The sequence below is a fragment of the Leptinotarsa decemlineata genome, unplaced genomic scaffold, assembly GCF_025532065.1.
Source record: "Leptinotarsa decemlineata unplaced genomic scaffold, Ldec_3_MD MMD2_tig00003765, whole genome shotgun sequence".
In the NCBI taxonomy this organism is placed as follows: domain Eukaryota; kingdom Metazoa; phylum Arthropoda; class Insecta; order Coleoptera; family Chrysomelidae; genus Leptinotarsa; species Leptinotarsa decemlineata.
The window spans coordinates 9842-19682 of record NW_027412595.1 but is presented as its reverse complement, the minus strand read 5'-3'; positions in this window follow the sequence as shown (position 1 = coordinate 19682).

Sequence of the window (9841 nt, the reverse complement as noted above, 5' to 3'; positions counted from 1 at the left end):
TTAGAATAGTGACAGTGATTGGAATTGTAAGAATGATACATAATAAGACCCTGTGACTTCTGAGAGCCACGTATGATTCAAGAATTTAACAACTTGATGTGAATTCATGAATGACAGTCGAATCGCTGTCGGAATGAAGCGTTTTATAGCTGCAAAACTATGTTTTTGTGGCCTAGCTTTTGATTTTTTCATTATTTCATCGATTTGAAAGTGAAAATCATCAAAAAATTCATGAAGAACTCAATAAGGCACAAATTCAAAGATGTTATCTCAGAAAAGTTCTCCCATTTTGTTTGTATCTTCGGATAATTCACGTCTTTCAGTTCAAACCCGTTCATTACCAGCTGTGTAATGTTCTCTACGTATTTATTATAACTACGCATTTACTATGTAATCTTCATCAATATTAGATTTATTGCAACTTATTACACTGACGAGTACATTTCCCTCGTCAGATTTTCTGGCGGAAAACATGACCAACAAAGTAACTTCCGTGAATTCAGCAGGTTGTTAGCTGAGAATAGCAAGTATAACAATTTACTTCCATTACTGACAAAAAATTGGGTTTATGTTCATTATATTTACAATTATTGACTATCTAATTATGTTCATATGCTGCTTGAATGAAAAAAATACAGGAATTACGTAGTATAGGTAGTCAGCTCGAAACCATATACTGCGTGTTCTAACAGTGATAATAAAACTAATAATAAGTCCTTAGTCTATCGCAGTCTTGTGATATGCAAAGAGGTTCCTGTCATAAGATGCTGGGCCTGCCGTGAGGAGCCTGAGACCCTAAGGTACTTGCTGTCAGCATGTCCAGCATATGCGGCCTCAGCTCAAACCCATCGACATAACGCGGATCAAAGTATGCTTCATTGCCATCTACGGTATTTTTACGCTATTGGTGAGACATTGGTGTTGCTCTGCGCTCCGGGGATATTGAGTATGTTGAAGGGAATGAGTCTTGTATGAGCCTGAAAGTGGATAGTTTCTCACTCTCAGTGAGTGTAGTTTTTTTCGATCAACAGAGCAATATGATATTCACCGTGCAGTTTTCAGCTCCGTGTGAGGCGAAAATCTTTCGAGAATAGAGAAAAAATGAATGAAATATAGAGATTTTCTCTTTGAACTGCACAGTTTCTATCCAGATCACTTTGTCAAGATGGTGGTTCTGATTATTGGAGTTTGGTGGAATGATTCCCTCCCTCCTCTCAAAATCATACCGGCTTGCCACACCAAGGCAGAAATCTTAGCCGGACAAATCCAGAGGGTTGTCATTTTTGGCTCACAGCACGTGCTCAGGGTACGTGTTTCTCGTACCCAGTGATCAATCATCCCGCGTCGTGGAAAGTGGTCGTTGGTTGATAATGCTGGCTCGCCCTCCTGAATGTATCAGAAGATAGGGTCTGACCAGCGCAACCTTAGGGATAATATAGCTCCTATTGCCTACAATGAATCCTTTAACAGTGCAGTATAGTGGAAGTTATGCTGATTAGTGTGAGTTTTTATGTGAAGAGAAAGAGAGAAAAGAGAAAAATTAAAATATAAATTTCGAAGGAAAAAAAGAAAGTGCAAAAAATATTCCTTATATACTTAAATTCTATGATATTACAAGTGAAAACGTCAAAATAGTTGCATATTTCATTTAAACTGGTGCGCATGCATTTTATCGGATCTATAAATGTCCCTGTTGCATAAAAAAAGTCCTTTTAGTTGTCAGTCGAGAAATGAAGCAAAAGAAAGATCACTCGATGAATATATTCATTCTGTTCTAAAACCAATGAGGTGAATTTTTATTTTTCACAAAAGTTTCCTTCGAAGTAGTTATCCTCAGATATAATACTTTTGTGCCAACGTTTATTTTAATCCTTAAAGTAGTTCTGAAAAGGACTTTTTGGTATACTTTTGAGCTTGCTCAGCGATTCGGTTTCATCTCCTCAATCGTCGCAAAACGTCATCTTTCCATGAGTCATTCCAATCTTGAAAACAGAAAAGAGTCACAGGGGGGCATATCTGGTAAATGCGGTGGCTGAGACATGATAACTGTATTGCTTTCGTCAAAAAAAATTACGAATAAACAGTGACGAGTGAACAAGTGCATTATCGTGATGCCGAAGCCATGAATTATTTTTCCACAATATCGGACGTTTTCTTGGTATTGCTTAACGCATGCGGGCATAACTTCGAGGTAATACTTCGTGTTGAATGTACGATCATGTGGCGAAAACTCCTGACGCACTACGTCACGGTAATCGAAGAAAACATTGAACAAAACTTTGACATTTGATCGAACTTGACGTGATTTTATCGGTTTTGGATCTCTTGGGCTTTTGCATTGGGATAATTGGACTTTAGTTTCGATGCCATAACCATATACCCATGATTCGTCACTAGTTATGACCCTTCCAATCCAAGCAAATCTGAATTGATGTCTTTCAATAATTCCTGAGCGATGCTTATTCAACGTTTTTTTTTGGTCGAAATTCAGCAATTTAGACCTCTCACCAACAAATTTAACATTTATTCATTTTATTTATTTATATATTCGAAAAAAACAGAAAAATCCACTACAGTATCCACATAATTGAAATAATAAATAATAAATCAAAAGTATCCTACAATACACATGTACATAGTGTCTGATATAAAGGATAAATCAGAATCGAATACAATAACAAAAAAAGCTGTTAAACAGTTACTGACTAAATATATGAATGAATTATAACTAATAAAAATAGGTTTTCAATATTTTTTTGGCCATAAGCAACGATGTATTAAAAATATCGAAGTATTTTGCATTGTGTGCTCTTATTGTTCTATTCGGAACATTTAAGCAAATCATTGATAATAACGATGGACAATTTATTTTGTTCGTTATTATTTTTTGTAAAAATAAAATATCTGATATGTTACGCCTATGTTCCACCGACACAAACTGGAGGTTTCGTCTAATTTGCAGAATATCATTGTTTTCAGTGATTCAAATACTTTGTTGAAAAGCAACGCGTTAGAAAAATCGATTTTGAATACGTTATAATCAATACGTTATAATCGATGGGTATATACAGTGTCATCCCCAAAGTATGCATCATACTTTGGGGAGCTTTGCGAAACTTTAATTTTCTCTAAATTATCTTATTGCGATTGCATGTATGGACCTGCACTTACTCGATACGACTCTCTTCGCCTCCAAAGAATTGAAAACTCTTGTTTGACGTTTTTCTTCGGTATACGTAAATTTGATCACATCAGTAGTAGGCTTGATGACTCCGGATGGTTAAGACTTGAAAAACTACGCACTCTACACATCCTCACAAATACACATAGATTACTATTAACAAATAAACCTGATTATTTATATAATAGACTTGTTAGTTTTTCCCAGACTAACAACTATTATACTCGAAATGGATCTGTCTTGGTCATTCCCAAACACAACTCGGCACTTTTTACTCGAAGTTTCTCCTATATTTCCGCTAAGCTGTATAATAAGTTGCCCAGTGACTTCAGACTTTACACGATAATGACATTTAAAAAACGCTTGAAACTTCTGCTTAAATCCTGGTAATTGGTGCTCTGTATGTCGATTTTTGCAAAACCCTTATTATTATTCATTTCAATCAAGCTTTTATTATTGTGTTTACTGTTGTATTGGTTGATTTATCTTCTATTTTATACTTGTTATTATTATAGTTTTTATTGTATATTTTTCTAAGGTTGATTTGAAAAATAGCTTTTGCTGATAATCCGCCTGTTCATCTAACTTATTTTTGATGAATAAAGTCGATTTATTATTATTATTATTATTATATGGGAAACTTATTTATTAAGGGTTTTTCGACAAGAAATTATTTTTAATAAAAGTTTGTGCATCCCATTGAACTAAACATGCACCAACAAAATGCAGTACAGCACACGTAATATACGATGAGTCTTTGAATATTTGATTTTGTGAAAAGAGTAAAGTACTTTTATTTTGAAAAATTTTGGGAAATGTTATTTAGAAAAGTTGTTTAGCATTGAAAAATACATTCAGATTTACATTCATTGCCATGTAAGTGGAGTTTTATTTTTTTCCCATTTTTTTGAAATGGGGACTACGAAAAACAAATTTGGGCTAAAACGGTAAATAAACAGCATCCTATATACGACGGTTCATTTTGAAAGCCTGTAATATTGCAAATTGAACAGCTGTAGTATTAACCACGGTCACTTTTTTTAAAAGTAAATTAATTATCAAAGTTTTTGGTGCAAAGTTATTTTTATTTTTTGTTATCACCGAAAATTACTCAAAATCATACAGTATTATAACAAAAACTCAATATTCAATGGCATCAAATCACAAAACATCAAAATAAAATAGGTATTTCTGAACAAACTTACTGATTTCCTGGAGATTTTCTTGTCCAAAATAAGTGTGTTGAGTTGAATCCCCAGAAAATCAATGAGTTTGTTCGGAAATGCCTATTTTATTTTGATGTTTCGTGATTTGATATTATTGAATATCAAGTTCTTGTTACAATACTGTATAGTTTTGAGTAATTTTTAGTGTTAACAGAAAATAAAAATAACTTTGCACCAAAAACTTTATTAATTTACTTTTCAAAACAATTGACCTGGCTTTCAAAATGAACCATCGTATACAGGATGCTGTCTATTTATCATTTCAGTAAATTTATTTTTCGTAGTCCCCATTTAAAAAAAATGTAAAAAAAATAAAACTTCACTTGGATGGCCATAACTTTAAATCTAGATGTATTTTTCAATGCTCAACAACTTCTCTATATAATATCTCCCAAAATTTTCCAAAATAAGAGTACTTTATGGAAGAGAAAGTTTTTGGCTTTCTGCTACTCCATCTTGATACAAAAAAAAAAGGATGAGGGAGTCTTCCAAAGAAAGGAAGGAAGTACCTCTATACATGGATGTGTAGATCATGCAAAGAAGTTACTTTCAGACACAAACTGAAAGAAAGTCTTCCTGAAACAGCTACTATCATATAAACATTGAATTATACGAAAGAAAAAATTCTTTCGAAACAAATACTTCTATATGGACACTGAATTATACAGAAGATACTTTTCTCTACTCAGTTCGTATTTCAAACATACGTTGTGGAATAAAAATCAGATATCATTCACATGAGTTCTATTTAAAATGAATGGTAACACCAACACCAACACATTTTTAATCTTCCTCTTTGAAGATGATCACTTGTTTGTTGATCGAAACACGTGTCGAGGTGTTAAAAATAACGATTTGATGTTGGGAAAAAACTCCAGTAATATTCTTCACTCCTGTTACAAAATCAAATATTTGAAGGCTCCTCGTATATTACGTATGTTGTACTGTATTTTGTTGGTGCATGTTTAGTTTTAGGGGATGCACAAACTTTTATCAATAATAACTTTTTGTCGAAAAACCCTTAATGAATAAGGTTCCCGTATGGTGTACGGTATACTTTATTGTGGACTCCAAATGGTTGATGCAAATATCAACTTACTCAAAACAAATGCATTATAAAGAGATGTTATTGATTTTATTTGATTGGAAAAATTTACATTTTCTCTTGACATATCCCAGAGTTCTACTACTCTCATTAATTACATAATCTATATGTTCATTGAAGATGAGTTTGGAGTCAAAAATAACTCCTTAGTCCTTGAATTCATTAACTCGTGAAAGTAAGATATTATTTATGTGACATGAAAATGTATTGATATTTTTGTTACGGGTGAATGTGATGCAACTACATTTGAAATTATCGAGATATAAATCGTTTTGTTCAAAAAAATCTAATGAATTATTTATGTCACTCTGAATTCTCGAGCAATCTGACAATGACTTTATTTGAAGATAAATTTTCAAATCATCAGCATACATTAAAAACTTGGCATTCTCAAAATATTGTTTAATGTTATTGAATATAAATAATAAAAAATAAGAGCCCTATATGAGACCCTTGTGGTACTCCAGAAGGTGTTGGAGGTTCAGATGAATAACCGTGTATGAAGATATATTGGGTTCTGTTTTTAATGTGATTCAATCCATTTTAACATAACACCACTCACACCGATAATGTATTATGACTAATTTTGTCAAAAGCCTTGCTGAAATCTGTATAAATAGTGTCAACTTGAATGTTTATATCGATATAGTATCATGTAAAAATTCAGAGTAACAAAACAGATTCGAACAACTTAAACTGTGAACATGAGTTCGAGACAAGTGTACCAACATAAAATAATAAAAAAAAAACGCCAACTGAATGTACGCCTGCGAAATTTGAACATTCACCTTGTTCTTTGAACAGATCCCGTATCAATGATAAATGACGACAGTACACAACAGCGTTGTTTTGTAGAAACTGATCGGCTTTTGCAGAAAATGATCGGCTTTTGCAGAAAATCTGAACGTTTCTGCCAGAACGAAATGACGTCAACCCTCCTGCCGACTACACAGAATAGCTTTCAAGCGTCGGTTTATCATCTATTCATCTCACTAAAAGTTTTACTCGTTTGTAGAATCCATCAACCAAACGAACGTGATGTAAACGTGAAAAGAGTAGTTCGGGAAATACGACAATGACCATTGTCCACTACTATTCGCAGCGAACCAAAGTATATTTCGCTGGGATTAATCTCTCATGTTCCATCACAAGAATAATGGAATCGTAAACGGAACAGATTGTTCAAGGCACAGAGATGAACCTCATCAGAGGCAGAGAAAATTTGTGTTTCAGCGAACATAGCGAACATGTATTGGGTGGGCTATCCTGAATTCGAGGCCACACGGGCTAACACAAAAAGGAAACAATTACAGAGAGATAATTCTATAATTTTTCAGTGAAATCATAATCACGAGTTGCCGGTCATTTCACTTCTTATTGCTTGTGGTATTTTCAAACTGATGATCTTTGATCATCATGATCATTGATCTTTGTGGTTTAGACAGATAATGACTCTGTCAAATCAAATCAAATCAAAGCATGCTTTATTATCTGAAGAATAGAATTCTTATTGACAAAGCTTCTAAATATAAAACAACATAAATCCTAACTGCTTAAAATGAGCAGAAGGTCATGATAATTAAATAAAATTAAAATTAAAATTATGCAAAACAATATGGATTGTCGGATGTTAAAAGTGGATGTACTTAATGTATATATTCCGTCATGCTACTATAAAGTATTTTCACAACAATACAGTGAACTAGATATAAAAACAGTGTTCCCTAATTTATTCCATATCAATTGGTTATAAATACAAAACAGGAGGGAGTTGTCAGTTACATATATATATGACAGCCAACAGAAGGCCACTTAGATGTCCACCTTTGTCGAGAGACAATGGCGGTAGAAGATTAGAGTGGTGTCAAGAACATCAAAATTGGGATGCAAATGATTGGGCCACAGTTTTGTTTACAGACGAATCCAGATTTGGATTTCATCCAGATTCTCGTCGAGTAAGACTGTGGAGACGACCTGGAAATAATGAACGTTTGAGACACGTCCAGGAAGTCCACACATTCAGAGGTGGTACAGTAATGCTATGGGGCGGAATCATGATCGGCGGCAGAACCGATCTCGTTTTTCCAAATCGCTCCCTCACAGCTCGACAGTACCTCGACATCATTCTTCTACCTACTGTCCGTCCGTTTGCTGGTGCTGTTGGTGAAAACTTCCACCTAATGCACGATAATGCTCGTCCACATGTCGCGCGTCTAGTGACTGACTGGCTCACGAAGGAGTTGATGTATTGCCATGGCCAGCACAATCACCGGACCTGAATCCCATCGAGAATGTGTGGGACATGCTTCAACGAAGAATTACTTCGCATATGGGTAACATTTACACAACGTTTCAATTGAGAGAGCTTTTAATCGCTGAATGGGCAAATGTACCTCAACAAGACATTGACAATCTCATTTTGTCGATGCACGATAGATGTAGGGCCGTAATAAACCAGCGTGGAGGCCATAGTTTGTACTGATTCCATTTTTTTTTGTATTATGATTTTTTTTCGGGGTACCAAAGAAGAGCCATATTTTTTTTTAGTTTTGCTTATATGCGCACTCAGTATTTTTGACCATTTAATAAATTTTGTTGAAAGTTACATTCGTTTAATAATCACCCGTCAACTTTTTTTTCCCTAAAGCGATCTAAAAAAAAATTATTGCCATTTTTAAAAATATCCCTAGACTTTTCCGATGTATATATATATATATATATATATATATATATATATATATATATATATATATATATATATTATATATATATATACATATATACATATAGACCCATGTACACACATATAATAATTTTATGAAATATTTTGATTTCTTAATACAGGCAGTTAATAAGTACATATTTATATATGGGATATAGATCGAAGTGTAGTCGAATACAGACATGTTTAATTTGTGCTCTATGAAATAGTGTTGTAAATCAAAATAAAACATAGTTAGCAACATCAGACTTCTCCCCAAAGTTTCGCTGATGATACAGCAATCTTATACTCTGCAAATTCGTGGGAGAAAGTGAAGCAAAAATGTGAAAATGATACAGCATCTATACTAAATTGGTTCAACCATATGCAACTCACCGTCAACTTTGAAAAAAACATTCTTTATTCCATTTGCATCTTATACGTCGTCACTACCGTTATACCGAACATTGATAATTGACAATCAGGGTGTTATGATCGATATCGGTACTGCAAATCATATCAGATACCTAGGAATAACGATTTGAGATGGGATGAACATGTCACCAATATAACTAAGACCTTGAGGTATATGCTATTCAAATTCAAGCAAATAAGAACTTTTTTAGATCCAGAACAGCTGCGAACAGTATATTACGCTTTAGTTGAATCGCGAATTCACTATGCTATTCTCAGTTGAGGTGGTATTTTACCATCACACTTGAGAAAATTAGACATTCTTCATAAAAGAATATTAAAAATAATGCTCTTCAAACCTTTAAGTTACCCCTCTGTAGAATTATTTCGTGATGCAAATATACTGAGCATTAGAAAATTGTATTTATATAATATCATTGCATATATCTATAAAATTAGACAAACATTACCAAAAATCGATCATAACTATGACACAAGAACAAAGTGTAACGAATATGTCAAAATAAACAAAACCAAAAAATCAATGTTTCACACACATATCACTCAAGGTTTTTAATTTACTTCCAGAGATGTACAAAATATACATTAACTCCATACATTCTTACCGTCTCCTCAAAAAACATTTCAAAACCTTTTTATTGAGCATAGATTCTGGAGTGATAAATGAATTGTTTTGATTTACTATAATGAAATTGTTGATCACCTGACATAACAGGTAAATGCTATAATTATTATCTTAATTATTTTGTTTTCCTCTCTTTCTGTTTTGCTTTGTTTTCGGCTCAGACTCTGAAAACAAAAACTATGTCAACTCATACAACCAACCTGGTTAATATGAGGTTTCTATGTTTATAGTATCTGAATTGTAGTGTAGCTACCAGTTTCTTCATAATAAACATATTGTTATTATTATTATACATATATACTCATACATACACATCCAACCTTAACACTATTTAGTGAGAGACATGGATACGACATATTTTATATTGCTTTTACAGATATTCAAAATTTTGTTCAAAAAATTCCCTCAAATCATGAAATCGTCTTGTTATTGAAATGTTTTTTACATCTCTTCTGGATTTCGAAGTGCTATGAATATTTTTAATTTGCTTCGGTAGATGGTTGAACATTTTCGTATCATTGTATACAATTGAATTTCGGCCTTGGGTGGTTCTGAGGATTAATGAAGG